Source organism: Chlorocebus sabaeus, chromosome 23 (genome assembly GCF_047675955.1).
Source record: "Chlorocebus sabaeus isolate Y175 chromosome 23, mChlSab1.0.hap1, whole genome shotgun sequence".
Lineage (NCBI taxonomy): Eukaryota > Metazoa > Chordata > Mammalia > Primates > Cercopithecidae > Chlorocebus > Chlorocebus sabaeus.
This window is the reverse complement of record NC_132926.1, coordinates 8,658,124-8,664,869: the sequence shown is the minus strand read 5'-3', so window position 1 is coordinate 8,664,869 and position 6,746 is coordinate 8,658,124. Positions and strand designations below refer to the sequence as shown.

Genomic DNA, 6,746 nt, shown 5'->3' with positions numbered 1-6,746 from the left:
CAGTCACAATACAAGGTGGGATAGAGGGAATTAAGAGCTCCTCAGTGTCTAAGTAGCAAACTCCTATCATTTTTTTAAGGTCCAGCTCCAATGTCCCATCTTCCAGGAAGGCTTTTCCCAGACCCTGTGTTGGAGCAGATGCTCCTGGTGCTCCCTAAGCCCCTTGGCCTTCTGCTGCCACTGAACTCAGCCCACTCGTTTGTCTTTGCCTGGGTCCTTGTGCACCTCTCCAGGGAGCCTGTGAGCCATAGGGCCAGGAACCCTGTCTTATTGTATCTGTAGCCCCACAGCCCAGTGCAGGGCTAGACATGGCAGTTTTTACTGGGTTCAGCTACTGACTTGTCCCTTCCTTGGCCTGCTGCCCTCCTCTCCAGCTCCCTTCACTTGCTCAAGTTGCAGGTTTCAGGCTGACTCTGTCTCTCCTTTTCACACTCAGGTCCCCAGACATTTCTTTATCTTGTTCTGAATTAATCCTTCTTCTTTCGAGGGAAGCTTGGGGTGGGGAAGTGACAGCTTTCTCTTGGACTGGTTAGTAAAGTTTAGATGAAAGGCCAGAAAAAGGTATCCAAACTCTTAGCATTCTTTATTCCTCAGGCTAGGCCCCTCCTTCCCTCCTTGCTTTCTCTGTCTTGCATTGCTGCCCAACCATACTCCCTTCCCAGCATGTGACAGATTCCTCACGCCTCTGCACCTCTGCACCTGCTGCTTCCCTCCGCCAGAGATGCTGTTCCCCCACCATCGCTTCCTGATGAAAGTTGCCACACTCTGTGAAGCCAAGTACCCATGTTACCTTCTCAATACAGCTCCTCCCATGTCCCCTTCCCCATCCCCAAGCACAACAAATCGCTCCCACGGTGCTCTGTGCTTCCTTGGCTGTAGCTGGATCCCATGGCATTCTGGTGGCTCATCCATGGTCACATACTCTCAGATGTGAGCTCCTCATCACCTGGGTCAGGGAGAAGTCTGTGCCCAATCTCTCTTTGTTCTTCCAGTGCTCAGCATAGAGCTTGTCACACTATAGAACCACATAGATGATTGTTGCTTTGGGTGGCTGAGGTCTTAGGCAAGCGAGTGAGAAGGAGTGGCCACCCTTCCTGGGAACAGCACCTTATTTGCCTCTGGGGAACCATCTTCCCCACTTTCCATCCATCTGGCTTGAATGGGACTGACCGAGATGCAGGCAGGGCATATGACCTAAGTCTACCCCATCGGACAGCACATCCCCTGACCTAAGAGACTGCTCAGTGATGGGCATGTCACCCAAGCCTGGCCCATGAGACCATGGCAACAAAATTAAAGATGAGCTTGGAAATTGAGTGGAGGGCAGATGAGGGCAGGAGGAAAAGGATAAACCAAAACTAGAATTTGTGCCCTTATAGTGTGTCCGTGAAGTCTAAGATATTTGACAGAGTCTGGCCACACTCATGGCTCTGTGTTTCCTAGGGAGCAACGTGTTCTTACCTCACAGTCTGCTCTTGTTGTGGGAGGATCACGATTGGGCCTTATTGTTGGCAGTACCTTGAGTCGAAAGAAGCAAGACACGACAGTGAGCTGCGGAGAAAGAGCATGCCTTTTGGAGTCAGACGATCTGAGTTCAAGTCTTAGCTCTGCTACTTACTGGCTGCACACAAGTCCCTTGTCTCCCTGATGCTTGGTGCCTTCATCAGTGAGACATGAAAACTGATTTGTAAGATCACTGTCACAAATAAAACATGCATGCAAATAGCAGTTAGTCATCTACGGCAGGGATTCCGTTGTAATTCTGTGTTGGTAGTCTGTTACAATCATCTAAGGTAGGAGATGTGGAAGAGGATGAGGAGGCTTAAGCTGTGGCACGGAGAGTAAGAATGGAGAGGAAGATAGAATAAATATTATCCAGGGAATATTAGTCTGAAATCTTCTGTTTGCAATTGACAGAAACCCCACTTGAAAGCATGCTTCACCGGGCGCAGGGGCTCACACCTATAATCCCAGCACTGTGGGAGGCTGAGGCAGGTGGATCACAAGGTCAGGAGTTCGAGACCAGTCTGGCAAATATGGTGAAACCCCATCTCTACTAAAAATACAAAAATTAGCTGGGCGTGGTGGCACGCGCCTGTAGTTTCAGCTACTCAGGAGGCTGAGGCAGAAGAATCTCTTGAACCGGGGAGGCGGAGGTTGCAGTGAGCTGAGATTGAGATCACGCCACTGCACTCCAGCCTGGGCAACAGAGCAAGACTCTGTCTCGAAGTAAATAAATAAATGAAATAAAAGCGAAAGCATGCTTAAGCAAAAAAGAATCAGTCCACACAGCTGAAAAGTTCAGAGATGCATGGCCAGGAGGCTGGATCTCTGCCTAGTACCCCGTTATGGTCCTGCTTTCCTGTGGGGTGACCTGATTCTCCACTGTGCACATGGAGGCTCCAGCTGCCTCAGGTTGGCATATTTGCACAGTGAGTAATCCCTATGGGAAAAGAGAGGGGCTCTTCCGCCAGCATTTCTTACAAAAGTCTTGGAACTGAGCCTCAATGGCCACTCTTCCATCATGCTCCCATCCTAGAGCCCACGGTGGGCACGAGAGATATTCTGATTGACTGAGCCTGGGTCCTTAGTGCCGGGGGCACAGGGGTTGGGGGGGCAGGGAGGAGAGAATCCAACCTCACCTTAACTACACAGAGTGAGAGTGGAGAAGGGGATCTCTGGGGTGCTGTCACTCAAAGAAGTGGGGTATACCAGGCAAATATGAAAAACAGGTGTGTCTTCCAGGAGTTGAGCCACCCAAGGAAAGTTTGGAAGTGGGAGGCCAGGAAATCAATGGAGTCAGCTTTAACCAGGTGGTTTTGAGCTTGCAGCCCCTGTCTTTGGTCTCCAGCAGGCCTCACAAGCATGACTCAGTGGTGAGGCTGCCGCACATGTGGTTTTGAAACCAACCTTTCCCCTTGGCCCCAGCACTGCGTTGGCGTGTCCCTGGGGCTGGCCCCAGTGCCTGCCTGGAAATGCCCTCGGTTTGGGCCCTGCCTGAGTCTCTGGGAAGGTCTTTGATCTCCTCACCCCAGCTCTTCTATTGGCTTCCTCCTCACCCTGGGACAAAGTCTGGCAATTGCTGAGAAAAAGGCCAAATGCCACCTTGCAATTTGCTGGGTCATCCTGGAACAAGTGCTGCTGGGGCTCCCTGTCCCTACCCAAGCAGAGGAAAGTTCAGGACCGTGGGCAGGTGCCCCCACCCCCAGAAACGAGTAGACCAGGAGGCTGGGCCCGGGGTGCCGGCCGAGACCCTGGTCAAGTGCTTATCTATAGTGATAAATGAGGTCATCATAGCTGCTAAGGTCAGTCCTTCTCGGGCATGTAAATAGCAAATAAGCTCATGATTGGAGAATACCCTTTGAGAGAGGAGGCTCCTGCATGCAGAAGATCCTTCCTGAGTACCTTCTGCCCTCCATGTCTGAGCTGCACACTGGAACAGAGAGGTGAATAAAATGTAATCCCTACCCCACATTGCTTGCCAGCGATGACAAGAGACAGACAAGTAGCAATCAGCCCACAGTACGGTACACAGAGTCTGTTTATAGGAGGACACTCTGGATCTTGGGAAGTACAGAGGAGGCATAAAAGGTACAGCTGGGGGACAAGTGGGAGGGACCCAAGGAGCCAGGGACTAAGCTGGCACCTGAAGGAGAAAGCTGGTGGAGTGAAGAAAGGAGGGAAAAGGCATCCATCCTAGGTGGAAGCAGCATTTGCAAAAATGCAGTGGTTGCTTAGGGGACTGTAAGGGGAGCCCAGGGCACCAGCAGAGGCGATGGGAAGAGGGGAGATTAGAGGGAAAGATGGGACCAGTATTCGAAAGGTCTTTAACGGGGGCAGTGTCAAGGTCTGGTCCAGATTCATTCCCTCCGGTGCAGATCATTTTCTCAAAAACAATTAAACAGAAACTCACGGAGAGCAAGTGTCTCCCTCCACAGGAAATGGTCTTAGCAAGGACTCGGCACTTCCTGGGAAAGCTAAAGGGATGTGTGACTTTCTGGGAAACCACATCCCAATATTTCCTGCATTCAAACCCCCAGAGCCCCCAAATCAGGCTCGTTTCTAGGAAGTCAAATCAACAGTGGAGGTTTGGACTGTAGCAGCAGCCAGGTGGAAGGACACAAGACACACAGCCCTGCACACCCAGGCTGGCTGGACAAAGTGGCTGGGCAGATGCACAGGTAGGAAAGCCTGCAGGTGCTGAAGGTGCCCCCAGAAGAAAGACAAAACCATCTCTCCTTGTCCCCTTTTTTTTTTTTTTGTTATTTGAAACTTATCATTTAGGGGAAGGTGAAGGCCATTTGGTCGTATATTCCCAGCTGTGTGACCTTGGGACTTTCAGTTTCCTCAGCTGAAAAGGTGATGTGAGAATGACCCTAGGTCTAGCAAACCAAGCACCTGGCCGGGCGTGGTGGCTCAAGCCTGTAATCCCAGCATTTTGGGAGGCCGAGACGGGCGGATCATGAGGTCAGGAGATCGAGACCATCCTGGCGAACACAGTGAAACCCCGTCTCTACTAAAAAAATACAAAAAACTAGCCGGGCGAGGTGGCGGGTGCCTGTAGTCCCAGCTACTTGGGAGGCTGAGGCAGGAGAATGGCGTAAACCTGGGAGGCGGAGCTTGCAGTGAGCTGAGATCCAGCCACAGCACTCCAGCCTGGGCGACAGAACGAGACTCCGTCTCAACAACAACAACAACAAAAAAAAACAAAAAGCCAAGCACCTGTGCAAGGAGATGCCCGCTCACTCTTTTTTCCCAAGACCCTCCTCAGCAAAGCCCGGAGGCGCTCTCTCTCCCCACGCTGGAGACCAGTATGCTCTCCAGACAGCAGGCTCCCCCTGGCAGGGTCATAAACCGAATGTCTCAATAGTAAAAGTTTTAAAGCAAGCTAACAAACTGCTAGATAAAGTATGTCATACCTCCTCACATGATGGCAGAGCCTCCTGATGACCTAGAAGGCCAGATCAGAATGGCTAGACTCCTCGGAGTTTCACATTGGCATGCGGTAGCTACTTTCCCCATTCTCCATGTTTTCCTGCACCGAGAGAAAAACAGATACCAGGCACTCAGCCCACGTGGCCAAGCTCTACCCAGGTCCCCCAAGCAGCTGCTCTTTGACCAGCCTTCAGGGCTGGAGTACCCACTGGCCATGTGGTCCACACTAGGGAAAATGGGAGAGGTCCAGGAGGCCTCAGAACTGGGCATGGGCATTTGGACAGGGAATCCCAGGGTCCTGGGAACCCAGTGTGTCCTCTGGAAGGGAGGCATGTGGGTTGCAAATGGGCATAGCCCTTTGTTCCCCAAGACTCCTCACTTGCAGGGAGGGGCGGCGTCTGAGCAAGACCTTCTAAAATGCAGGGCCCAGGGCTGGAGCCCCTCTTGCCCTGATCAGAGGGTGCTGTACAGGGAATCGGAGATGCAAGAATGTTAGGGTTGGGTTTTTTTTTTTTTTTTTAGACTGAGTCTAGCTCTATCACCCAGGCTGAGTGCAGTGGCAAAATCTTGGCTCGCTGCAACCTCTGCCTCTAGGTTCAAATGATTCTCCTGCCTCAGCCTCCTGAGTAGCTGGGATTACAGGTGCACACCACCACACACTGCTAATTTTTTTGGTGTGTATACTTTTAGTAGAGACGGGGTTTCACCATGCTGGACTGGCTGGTCTTGAACTCCTCACCTCCAGTGATCTGCCCACCTCAGTCTCCCAAAGTGCTGGGATTACAAGCGTGAGCCACCATGCCCGGCTGGAAATCAGCTTTTTGATTTTGCTATTTCCAAGTGAGATCTGAAGTAAGGCCCACAACCTCTCTGGCCCTTAGTCTTCCCCAGAATCAAACAATTTAGTCTCTGCACTTCCTTCTGGCTCTGGCCCAGGGTCCTAAAGCTGCTCCTGCCCTTCCTAAGGCCAGTGAGTATGGGTCATCAGCTTCGTAAAACCTTTCTGCCTGGTGCCAGCACCTCCAGGGCTACAATCAGCCTTGGTATTTAACACCTGGACTTCCCTCCCCAGCAGGCCTGGAACTGAAAAGCAAGCAAACGCATGCACACCTTTTATTTCTTTCACCTGTGACCTGGGATCCTGAAAGCTGTGGAATCCTGACAAGGCTCACCTGTGCCGGTGTCCAGGTCTTCCAGGCAGGACGGGCCTCCATCAGACCTGTTCACAGGTCTGGCTGGTTCTCCCGAGCTGGGTCTGTCATCAGGATCTTGAAAATCAATGAATGAAGAAAATCAATGAATGAAGCAAAATGAGAGGACAGAGGGCTGCTGACTTAGTGCTGGGAAAAGCTGGTCTGGGCCTGTAGGTTCTGCAGTGTTCAGAGACAGATGAGGCCTTAGGCTGAATGTGGGGAGAGGAAGGGGACCAGAGGAGGAGGGGACTAATTATTACTGTTTAGTGAGTTTTTCCCGGTGCCATAATATGTGTTGCTTTTTTTGTTTTTTTCTTTTTTGAGACAGAGTCTCGCTCTGTCGCCAGGCTGGAAGGCAATGGTGCGATCCCGGCTCACTGCAACCTCTGCCTCCCAGGTTCTAATGATTCTTCTGCCTCAGCCTCTCCAGTAGCTGGGACTACAGATACGCAGCACCATGCCCAGCTACTTTTTTATTTTTTATTTTGTATTTTTAGTAGAGGTGGGGTTTCACCATGTTGGCCAGGATGGTTTTGATCTCCTGACCTTGTGATCCACCTGCCTCGGCCTCCCAAAGTGCTGGGATTACAGGTGTGAGCTACCGCGCCCATCCGTGTT

The 6,746-nt window shown here is 51.5% G+C and overlaps 1 long non-coding RNA gene across 1 annotated transcript; it reads right to left on the bottom strand.

The window, feature by feature from the left end:
• Positions 1-509: 509 nt before the first annotated feature.
• On the bottom strand, positions 510-5,053 carry LOC140709904 (uncharacterized). The gene is made up of 4 exons (XR_012090687.1): positions 4,920-5,053; positions 4,747-4,838; positions 1,462-1,518; positions 510-1,015 (listed from the first exon to the last, which is right to left on the bottom strand). It is a non-coding gene; the product is annotated as an uncharacterized lncRNA (long non-coding RNA).
• Positions 5,054-6,746: the final 1,693 nt, after the last annotated feature.